Source organism: Eurosta solidaginis, chromosome 5 (genome assembly GCF_040869045.1).
Source record: "Eurosta solidaginis isolate ZX-2024a chromosome 5, ASM4086904v1, whole genome shotgun sequence".
Classification (NCBI taxonomy): Eukaryota; Metazoa; Arthropoda; class Insecta; order Diptera; family Tephritidae; genus Eurosta; species Eurosta solidaginis.
Window position 1 is genome coordinate 96365578 of NC_090323.1, and position 12941 is coordinate 96378518.

Below are 12941 nucleotides of genomic sequence, written 5' to 3' on the forward strand. Positions count from 1 at the left end.
AAACTTCTTTTTATATATATAGATATACGTAAGCATTAATGAAATTTAAAGCTTGTAGCTATTAAAACGGGGTAGAAATTGCGAAAAGTTTCTTATCTGAAAAATCGGTTGTATGAGATATATACTATGTATACCACCGATCTCAATGATTTTTTCAGACATCAATATATGCTATACACGTAAGCATTTGGTGAAATTTGAAGCTTCTAGCTGTTAAAATGGGGCCGAAATCGCAAAAAAAAAAATATATATACTACATATATATACTATATATACCATCATATATATATTATATATATCACCGACCTCTAGGATTTTTTGACACAACAATATGTACTATATACTTAAGCAATTGGTGAAGCTTATTGGTTGAAGCTTATAGCTGTTAAAATGGGGTAGAAATTGCGAAAAGTTTCTTATCTGAACAACCGGTTGTATGAGATATATACTATATATACAACCGATCTCTATGATTTTTTCAGACAACAATACATGCTACGTAAGCATTCGGTGAAATTTGAAGCGTCTAGCTTTAAAATGGGGCTAAAATTGCTAATATATATATATATACTATATATACCACCGATCTATATGATTTTTTCAGACAACAATATATGCTATATAGGTAAGCATTCGTTTAAATTTGAAGCCTCTAGCTCTTAAAATAGGGCAGTAATTACGAAAAGTTTCTTATCTGAACAATCGGTTGTGGGGGATATATACTATATATACGACCGATCTCATCAATTTTTTCAGGCAACAATATCTGCAATATACGAAAGTACATGGTGAAGTTAGATGCTTCAATCTATTAAATTGAGTAAGATATGACAAAAATCCTCTTTTTATGAAAAATCGGTTGTATGGAGGATATATGCTATAGTGGTCCGATCCGGCCGGTTCCGACAAATGTCTAATCGGACACCCAAATACACCCGCTCACCAAATTTTATCAAGATATCTCAAAAATTGAGGGACTAGTTTGCATACAAACAGACAGACGGACATGGCTAAATCAACTCAGCTCTTCATCCTGATTATTTCGGTATACTTAATGGTGGGTCTATCTATTTTCCTTTAAGGACTTACAATCTTGGGTTTCGTAATGAAATTAATATACCATTTCGCAGATATGCAAAAGACTTTAAGGATCCCTATACCAGGAAGGCATTTTTTGTCTCTTTAGTTCGCTCAAAATTAGAATACGCCTCAGTTTTCTGGAATCCTATCTATAGTGGCCACTCTGCCAGAATAGAGAGGGTTCAAAAAAAAATTCATTAGATTTTGCTTAATTTCTATTAACTTTGACGATTCAACCCCATCCTATTACTCGCGATGCATACTTATCAACCTCCAGTCTCTTGAAATCCGGAGAGCTGCGCATCTACTAATGTTTGTTTATGATCTCATCACTGGCTCTTTGGATTGTTCAGCTCTTCTAGCTAAAGTTAATTTTAATGTACCTAATAGGTGTCTTCGTACTTTCTTGCCCTTTTACTTGCGTGTCGGTAGAGCTAAATATTGCATGTTTGACCCGAATTTCCGAGCACTTACCGTATTTAATAGACTTTCAGGGAGTTTCTTTCTTGATTTCTCTTTGTCGAGAAGTACGTTCAATTCTTCTCTGGATTTGTGGCTGTAATTTATTTTTATTATTTATACATCTCATTGTTATCTTTCTTCTTTTTTATTATTTACACGGTAATTACATATATAAGTTTGACTATATAGTTTTTATATCTTTCTATTCATTTGTATCTAGTCTGTAATATTCTTTTCGAGCACAGACTTAGTAAACATATACATACATTTCATTTTCATGAAAGGTATTATAACAATTAAGAACGGGACTGTTTTCGGCTATGCCGAAGGCTTCATACCTTTCATGAATGGGGCTGAACAATAATCTTATTCCGTTCGTAATCTCCGAATAATCGGATGTATAAGATAGGAAATATATAGTGAACAGATCTACATACCTAAACGATTTTTAAGATAAATATAAAATAAAAAACAGGTAGGTACTTTGTGTGAGGATGCAAAGTTTCAGGTTTTTTGTGGTGTGCGTGTAAAAACTATGACTACGAGTCACGTATTTCAACAATATATGACGTAAACGTAACTATTTGATGAAATTTGGTGAATTTTGAAGCTTCTAGCCGTAAAAAAGGGGCAAAGATTACAGTTTATATGGGGTACATAATATATATACCACCGATCTCTATGATTTTTTCAGACAACAATATATGCCATATACGTAAGCATTTGGTGAAATTTGAAGCTTCTAGCTGTTAAAATGGGGCAGAAATTGCGCAAAGTTTCTTATCTGAACAATCGGTTGTATGAGATATATACTATATATACCACCGACCTCAATGATTTTTTCAGACGACAATATATGCTATACACGTAAGCATTTGGTGAAATTTGAAGCTTCAAGCTGTTAAGATGACGAAGAAGTTGCGCAAAGTTTCTTATCTGAACAATCGGTTGTATGAGATATATACTATATATCCCACCGGTCTCTATGATTTTTTCAGACAACAATATATGCTATACACTTAAGCATTCGGTGAAATTTGAACATATCTAAACGATTTTTAAAATAAATATAAAATAAAAAATAGGTAGGTACTTTGTGTTAGGATGCATATTTTCACGTTTTTTGTGGTCTGCATGTAAAAACTATGACTACGAATCACGTATTTCAACAATATATGATGTAAGCGTAACTACTTATTTGATGAAATTTGATGAATTTTGAAGCTTCTAACCGTAAAAAAGGGGCAAAAATGACAGTGTATATGAAGTATATAATATATTCCACCGATCTCTATGATTTTTTCAGACAACAATATATGCTATATACGTAAGCATTTGGTGAAATTTGAAGCTTCTAGCTGTTAAAATGGGGCAGAAATTGCGCAAAGTTTCTTATCTGAACAATCGGTTGTATGAGATATATACTATATATATCACCGACCTCAATGATTTTTTCAGACGACAATATATGCTATACACGTAAGCATTTGGTGAAATTTGAAGCTTCTAGCTGTTAAAATGACGAAGAAATTGCGCAAAGTTTCTTATCTGAACAATCGGTTGTATGAGATATATACTATATATCCCACCGGTCTCTATGATTTTTTCAGACAACAATATATGCTATACACGTAAGCATTCGGTGAAATTTGAACATATCTAAACGATTTTTAAAATAAATATAAAATAAAAAATAGGTAGGTGCTTTGTGTTAGGATGCATATTTTCACGTTTTTTGTGGTCTGCATGTAAAAACTATGACTACGAATCACGTATTTCAACAATATATGATGTAAGCGTAACTACTTATTTGATGAAATTTGATGAATTTTGAAGCTTCTAACCGTAAAAAAGGGGCAAAAATGACAGTGTATATGAAGTATATAATATATACCACCGATCTCTATGATTTTTTCAGACAACAATATATGCTATATACGTAAGCATTTGGTGAAATTTGAAGTTTCTAGCTGTTAAAACGGGGCAGAAATTGCGCAAAGTTTCTTTTCTGAACAATGGGTTGTATGAGATATATACTATGTATACCACCGATCTCAATGATTTTTTCAGACGACAATATATGCTATACACGTAAGCATTTGGTGAAATTTGAAGCTTCTAGCTGTTAAAATGGCGAAGAAATTGCGCAAAGTTTCTTATCTGAACAATCGGTTGTATGAGATATATACTATGTATACCACCGATCTCAATGATTTTTTCAGAAATCAATATATGCTATACACGTAAGCATTTGTTGAAATTTTAAGCTTCTAGCTGTTAAAATGGAGCCGAAATCCCAAAAAAAAGTATATATTTTCTATATATATATACTATATATACCATCATATATATATTATATATATCACCGATCTTTATGTTTTATGACACAACAATATATACTATATACATAAGCAATCGGTGAAATTTGAAGCTTATAGCTATTAAAATGGGGCAGAAATTGCGAAAAGTTTCTTATCTGAACAATCGGTTGTATGAGATATATACTATATATACAACCGATCTCTATGAAATTTGAAGCCTCTACTCTTAAATAGGGCAGTAATTACGAAAACTTTCTTATCTGAACAATCGGTTGTGGGGGATAAATACTATATATACGACCGATCTCATCAATTTTTTCAGGCAATAATATGTGCAATATACGAAATTATATGGTGAAGCTTGAAACTTCAATCTGTTAAATTGAGTAAGATATGACAAAATCCTATTTTCTGAAAAATCGGTTGTATGGAGGATATATGCTATAGTGGTCCGATCCGGCCGGTTCCGACAAATGTCTAATTGGACACCCAAATACACACGCTCACCAAATTTTATCAAGATATCTCAAAAATTGAGGGACTAGTTTGCATACAAACAGACAGACGAACAGACGGACATGGCTAAATCAACTCAGCTCTTCATCCTGATTATTTCGGTATACTTAATGGTGAGTCTGTCTATTTTCCTTTAAAGACTTACACTTTTGGGTTTCGTGACGAAATTAATATACCATTTCATTTTCATGAAAGGTATAAAAATCGGTAGGTACTTTGTGTGAGGATGCAAAGCTTCACGTTTTTTGTGGTCTGCATGTAAAAACTGTGACTACGAATAACGTATTTCAAACATATATGGCGTAAACGTAACTATTTGATGAAATTTGATGAATTTTGAAGCTTCTAGCCGTAAAAAAGGGGCAAAAATGACAGTTTATATGAAGTATATAATATATATACCACCGATCTTTATGATTTTTTCAGACAACAATATATGCTATATATGTACGTAAGCATTTGGTGATTTTTGAAGCTTCTAGCTGTTAAAACGGGGTAGAAATTGCACAATGTTTCTTATCTGAACAATCGGTTGTATGAGATATATACTATGTATACCACCGATCTCAATGATTTTTTTAGGCATCAATATATGCTATACGCGTAAGCATTTGGTGAAATTTGAAGCTTCTAGCTGTTAAAATGGGGCCGAAATCGCAAAAAAAAATATATATATACTATATATACCATCATATGTATATTATATATATCACCGATCTCTATGATTTTTTGACACAACAATATATGCTATATACGTAAGCAAATGGTGAAATTTGAAGCTTATAGCTGTTAAAATGGGGTAGAAATTGCGAAAAGTTTCTTATCTGAACAATCGGTTGTATGAGATATATACTATATATACAACCGATCTCTATGATTTTTTCAGACAACAATATATGCTATCCACGTAAGCATTCGGTGAAATTTGAACACATCTAAACGACTTTTAAAATAAATATAAAATGAAAAATAGGTAGGTGCTTTGTGTTAGGATGCATATTTTCACGTTTTTTGTGGACTGCATGTAAAAACTATGACTACGAATCACGTATTTCAAAAATATATGACGTAAACGTAACTATTTGATGAAATTTGATGAATTTTGAAGCTCTAGCCGTAAAAAAGGGGCAAAAATGACAGTTTATATGAAGTATATAATATATACCACCGATCTCTATGATTTTTTCAGACAACAATATATGCTATATACGTAAGCTTTCGGTGAAATTTGAAGCTTCTAGCTGTTAAAATGGGGCTAAAATTGCGAAAATATATATATATATACTATAAATATATACAATATATACCACCATATATATACTATATATACCACCGATCTTTATGATTTTTTCAGACAACAATATATGCTATATACGCAAGCATTCGTTGAAATTTGAAGCCTCCAGCTCTTAAAATAGGGCAGTAATTACGAGAACTTTCTTATCTGAACAATCGGTTGTGGTGACAGCGCGAATGTTTGATGGAACTAGCAATAACAAAATATATATTAATGATGCACTCACGGGTTTTAATCGAGCTTTGTTTACGGCATCATATAAATTAAAGAAAGAGAAACACTAAAAATATTTATGGTTAGGGAAATCGAGCTTCCTATTAAAAAGAGCAGAAAATGAGAGGGTTATCAACATCAGAACTTTTGAAGACATAAAATTTATTGTTGATTAGCTACTCTGTAGCTATACTCTTTGTTCTTTTTTTCTTCATTTATTTTTCTTCGATGTTTGCCATATACGTAAGCATTTGGTGAAATTTGAAGCTTCTAACTGTTAAAATGGGGCAGAAATTGCGCAAAGTTTCTTATATGAACAATCGGTTGTATGAGATATATACTATATATACCACCGACCTCAATGATTTTTTCAGACGACAATATATGCTATACGCGTAAGCATTTGGTGAAATTTGAAGCTTCTAGCTGTTAAAGCGACGAAGAAGATATACTATATATCCCACCGGTCTCTATGATTTTTTCAGACAACAATATATGCTATACACGTAAGCATTCGGTGAAATTTGAACATATCTAAACGATTTTTAAAATAAATATAAAATAAAAAATAGGTAGGTGCTTTGTGTTAGGATGCATATTTTCACGTTTTTTGTGGTCTGCATGTAAAAACTATGACTACGAATCACGTATTTCAAAAATATATGACGTAAACGTAACTATTTGATGAAATTTGATGAATTTTGAAGCTCTAGCCGTAAAAAAGGGGCAAAAATGACAGTTTATATGAAGTATATAATATATACCACCGATCTCTATGATTTTTTCAGACAACAATATATGCTATATACGTAAGCATTTGGTGAAATTTGAAGCTTCTAGCTGTTAAAATGGCGAAGAAGTTTCTTATCTGAACAATCGGTTGTATGAGATACATACTATGTATACCACCGATCTCAATGATTTTTTCAGAAATCAATATATGCTATACACGTAATCATTTGGTGAAATTTTAGGCTTCTAGCTGTTAAAATGGAGCCGAAATCGCAAAAAAAATATATTTATACTATATATATATACTATATATACCATCATATATATATTATATATATCACCGATCTCTATGTTTTTTTACACAACAATATATACTATATACATAAGCAATCGGTGAAATTTGAAGCTTATAGCTATTAAAATGGGGCAGAAATTGCGAAAAGTTTCTTATCTGAACAATCGGTTGTATGAGATATATACTATATATACAACCGATCTCTATGAAATTTGAAGCCTCTACTCTTAAAATAGGGCAGTAATTACGAAAACTTTCTTATCTGAACAATCGGTTGTGGGAGATAAATACTATATATACGACCGATCTCATCAATTTTTTCAGGCAATAATATGTGCAATATACGAAATTATATGGTGAAGTTTGAAACTTCAATCTGTTAAATTGAGTAAGATATGACAAAAATCCTATTTTCTGAAAAATCGGTTGTATGGAGGATATATGCTATAGTGGTCCGATCCGGCCGGTTCCGACAAATGTCTAACGGACACCCAAATGCACACGCTCACCAAATTTTATCAAGATATCTCAAAAATTGAGGGACTAATTTGCATACAAACAGACATACGAACAGACGGACATGGCTAAATCAACTCAGCTCTTCATCCTGATTATTTCGGTATACTTAATGGTGGGTCTATCTATTTTCCTTTAAGGACTTACAATTTTGGATTTCGTCACGAAATTAATATACCATTTCATTTTCATGAAAGGTATAAAAATAGGTAGGTACTTTGTGTGAGGATGCAAAGCTTCACGTTTTTTGTGGTCTGCATGTAAAGAAGATGACTACGAATCACGTATTTCAAACATATATGGCGTAAACGTAACTATTTGATGAAATTTGATGAATTTTGAAGCTTCTAGCCGTAAAAAAGGGGCAAAAATGACAGTTTATATGAAGTATATAATATATATATCACCGATCTTTATGATTTTTTCAGACAACAAAATATGCTATATACGTAAGCATTTGGTGATTTTTGAAGCTTCTAGCTGTTAAAACAGGGCAGAAATTGCGCAAAGTTTCTTATCTGAACAATCGGTTGTATGAGATTTATACTATGTATACCACCGATCTCAATGATTTTTTTAGGCATCAATATATGCTATACGCGTAAGCATTTGGTGAAATTTGAAGCTTCTAGCTGTTAAAATGGGGCCGAAATCGCAAAAAAAAAATATATATATACTAAATATACCATCATATGTATATTATATATATCACCGATCTCTATGATTTTTTGACACAACAATATATGCTATATACGTAAGCAAATGGTGAAATTTGAAGCTTATAGCTGTTAAAATGGGGTAGAAATTGCGAAAAGTTTCTTATCTGAACAATCGGTTGTATGAGATATATACTATATATACAACCGATCTCTATGATTTTTTCAGACAACAATATATGCTATATACGTAAGTTTTCGGTGAAATTTGAAGCTTCTAGCTGTTAAAATGGGGCTAAAATTGCGAAAATATATATATATATACTATAAATATATACTATATATACCACCATATATATACTATATATACCACCGATCTTTATGAATTTTTCAGACAACAATATATGCTATATACGTAAGCATTCGTTGAAATTTGAAGCCTCCAGCTCTTAAAATAGGGCAGTAATTACGAGAAGTTTCTTATCTGAACAATCGGTTGTGGTGACAGCGCGAATGTTTGATGGAACTAGCAATAACAAAATATATATTAATGATGCACTCACTGGTTTTAATCGAGCTTTGTTTACGGCAGCATATAAATTAAAGAAACAGAAACACTAAAAATATTTATGGTTAGGGAAATCGAGCTTCCTATTAAAAAGAGCAGAAATTGAGAGGGTTATCAACATCAGAACTTTTGAAGACATAAAATTTATTGTTGATTAGCTACTCTGTAGCTATACTCTTTGTTCTTTTTTTCTTCATTTATTTTTCTTCGATGTTTGTTGACGTTCTGATTGATGATAACCCAATCATCGCTAGCAAAAATTTTTTTCAAAAAGCGCCCTCAGTAGGTTCTAACGATATAAAAGTTGTGCATCAGAATATACGTAGCCTCAGGCAGAATTTTGATTTATTTTTAAGTCATATCGATGCATTAGGTTGCCTACCAGATATTATATTTTTAACGGAAATTTGGATATATTCTTATGAAGTAAGTGACTACAGCATACCTCATTTCAATTTTTATGCCAATGCGAATGATAGATACAGTGCGGGAGGTGTTGGAGCCTTTGCGCGCTATACTTATGAGTGTACCTCAGTAAGTAAAAATCTTTATAGTGCTGATATGCTACAACTTTCTCTTAATATAAAAGGCGAACAAGTTGTTTTCCTAGGGGTATACAGACTACAATCTGTTCCTATTTCTGTATTTATTCAAGAATACTCCAGTTTCGTGCTGTGTGAAGAAACTACAAACTTTTTCATACTGGGTGATTTTAATTTAGACCTTTTGCATCACTGTAATACAACTGACGATTATTTGGCCTTGATGGCTGGAAATGGTTATACTTCCTATATTAATGAGCCGACGCGCTTAAGTTCGGGTACGTGTATTGATCATATTTTTTTCCGCTTTAATGCCGTACCATATAGATATTGTAATAGTTTTAACATTGACTTGCAAGTAACTGCTCACACGATGACGGGTTTGCAAATATTTGGAATTGTTTTCGACAAACCAAAAGCAAATCGCGTTCAGAAATCATATACCAAAGTTAATTTCCCTATGCTGAATCATAAGCTATGTTCCGAAAGTTGGTCGAATGTCCTAGCTGAAAATGACATATCAGTAGCTTTTTACATATTTTTAGATACCTTAAACGCGCACATTCTCAACTCTTCGTATACTGTGAATAATCGTAAAAAAATGTGAGACTTAAGCCTTGGATTACTCGGGATCTCCTACAGAAAATAAAGCTCAAAAACCAACTAAGAAAAAAGTGTGCTAAGCATCCTAGTAATAGAAGGCTCCGCACTAGATACAACAAAATAAGTAATAGCACCAATAAGGCCATACGACTGACGCGGGAAAATTTTTTTCGAAACAAGTTTAATTCAGCACTTGGCAATATTAGGAAAGAATGGGAAGTTGTCAATAATCTTCTTAATCGAAACGGTGAAAAAGATAATGAGCGAATAGATAGCAAGCTGGAAGTCAGTCGATTACAGATGCTGTGAAAATAGCTAATAAACTTAACACGCACTTTACAACGGTTGGGAACACAGTATTAACTAACTGCAATTGTCGGTTTGCGACCCATTTACCATCGGGCCGAGATGCTCGAAATAGCTTCTTTTTTGACCCTATCACAGGTTTCGAAATTATAAGTATTATAAAAACCATAAAAAACTCTAGTTCATGCGGTGAGGATGGTATTTCCAATTTAATTTTAAAAAAGATATATTTTAATGTGGTTGATATACTTATTCAACACCAGCATTACTCAGGGTATTTTCCCCGATGGTTTGAAATGTGCGATTGTAATTCCGATCTTGAACAAAGGGGATAAAAAAGATGTTAATAATTACAGACCTATTTCACTACTCTCGGACAGAACACAAAAAGTTAAAGTAGAATGTAGCTACAGTAGCTTACAGCTTGTTAATCTGGGCGTTCCCCAAGGCTCATTTCTTGGTCCAATATTGTTCTTGGTCTATATTAATTCAATATTTAAGCTTCCATTGAGAGGCAAGGCCACTGCCTTTGCAGACGATCTTGCAATTGCGTACAGTACACCGAATTACTTTGAATTAATATGTGACATTAATCATGATATACATTTGTTACGAACCTGGTTCGCTTCACAAAAACTGATTGTAAGTAGTAAAACTAGACTTATGTATTTCAGCCATGTTCTCAAAGAACAACCAAGTTATGATGTCATATTTCACTCCGCAGTGTGCTCTCGCTTTAACATGCACCATATAGCGTGCACTCAAAGTGACGCGATGAGATCTTTTGATTGTAATAGAAACTGTAGTGAGAGCTGCTTGAGGGTTGAAGTTTTTGAGAATTTCAAGTACCTAGGAATTAAAATAGACAACCGCTTGAGTTGGTCTGAGCACATTAATGCTCTAAAAAAATACTTTCTATATACCACTCGTCACTTTTATCGTCTGAAAAAGTTATGTTCAATATCCACTCTAAAAACAGTTCACTACGGAATATTTCAATCTAAACTGCAATATGGTATCACATGCTAGGGCGGCGCTTCGGCTAATAAGCTGTCAGCAGCGGTAACAATCAAAAAAGGGGGTTATAAGGCGAATCTGTAGTGCAAACTATAGGTCTCACTCTATGCTATATTTTAGGAAACTAGATATATTTCCGTGTCGACATCTCTATCTTTACAAAGTTTTAAAAACATTCTTTATACGGTGTGGCTACCTGGAAAGCTTTCCTTCGGAAGTCTACAACTTACGAAGAAATCTACTTCCGATGGTACAAATTCCGCATACTAGGACGTCGCACTTTAAAAGTTTTTACACATACACGTCGTGCAAATTTTTCAACTCCCTTCCTGCCACTGTACAGGTAATAAGAAATGTCAATTTATTTAAAAAAGAAGTTAAGCTGTATCTTTTTGGTTATAATCACTTTGAATTAGAAACGATGCTGAGGACGACCCTATAAACCGTACATGCCTTAGGAAGCTGCAAATATTTAGTATTGATTCTCTTTCATATCTTTGATGATTTAATTTAATGTATATCTTAAACTCTTTATGAAATTTTTATTTTTGTACACCCCACACAAATCAATATACCAAAGCTAGGACTGGCATTTAGAACTATGTTAAACTTTAACATAAAAAATGCTATATACTTTTCCCATGCTGCATAGTAATTTGAAATTATTTAATGTAATATTGTAATATTAGGTTAATAAGTATGCATCTAGAAAATGTTTAATAAAATACAATACTGTAACGAATTTACTTGCAAATCCTCTTATTTGCAATCCTCTGCTAAGTTCGAATCACTAAACTGTTGAATAAATAACTCCAATTTGTAATAATGCAAAATCGCCTTTATTAAAGTACTTCACAATAACACTCAAACTGTGCAACGAATAGCTTGCTTAATAACCAAACTGATTGATAGCTCAAATGAAACTCTACTATTCAAAATAATACTGCTCTTGCTCGCTAGATAGCGTCTTAGTCGAAACTGCTTGACAACTCAAATCAAACTGAATTCCAGCGCCTCTACAATTGCTGCCTTTTATAATCTTTGATTTCAACCTTCGCATCTTCTAGGCGCTTCCAGAATCTACTAGTCCAGCAGCTCTCAAACTTCTCAGCTGTAACTACAATTGCAAAATTTTATAGTTTTTCTCATTGCATACTTATAGGAGTATCTCAGATATATGCATGTGTTTGTGCATTGACTCTCCGCTGCTCGTATACGTACATGGTACATATGTGTATACGCAATTATTGTTTCGTTTATGTAGATACATAATGATTGATCTATGGATGTGAATTCACGTCACTGCTTAGCATCGGCTTAGAGATGGCAGCACTCCTTAGTTTTGCTAATATTGGTAACACTGCCCTCCACCTAAATCTGATTGTCCCGATTAGACAAATCTCCCGATCTTAACGTTGCCAGCCTTTCCAAATGGACCACTTTCATTTTGGTTCGTGGTTTACCGATGGTTTTTATGCGGTACACTACATCGTTGATCCGTTTTACAACTTTGTATGGGCCTTCCCAATTACACTGCAATTTCGGGGACCCTTTTTTACGTTGTGGGTTGTATAACAGCACCAAATCTCCTTCCTGAAAACCTTCTGAATTAAGTGCTTTATCGTATCTGGCTTTCATCTTGTTACTCATAATCTTTGTTCGTTGCCTTATCAGATCATGTATTTCTCTTAGCTCTTCTTCCAAATCACTAGTGGATTTCTTGACATTTCTCTCCGTATTGGCATCTATCCCAAACTTCAAATCAGCTGGCAGTCTAAGGTCATTGCCAAAGATTACTTTTGCAGGGGTTTGGCCCG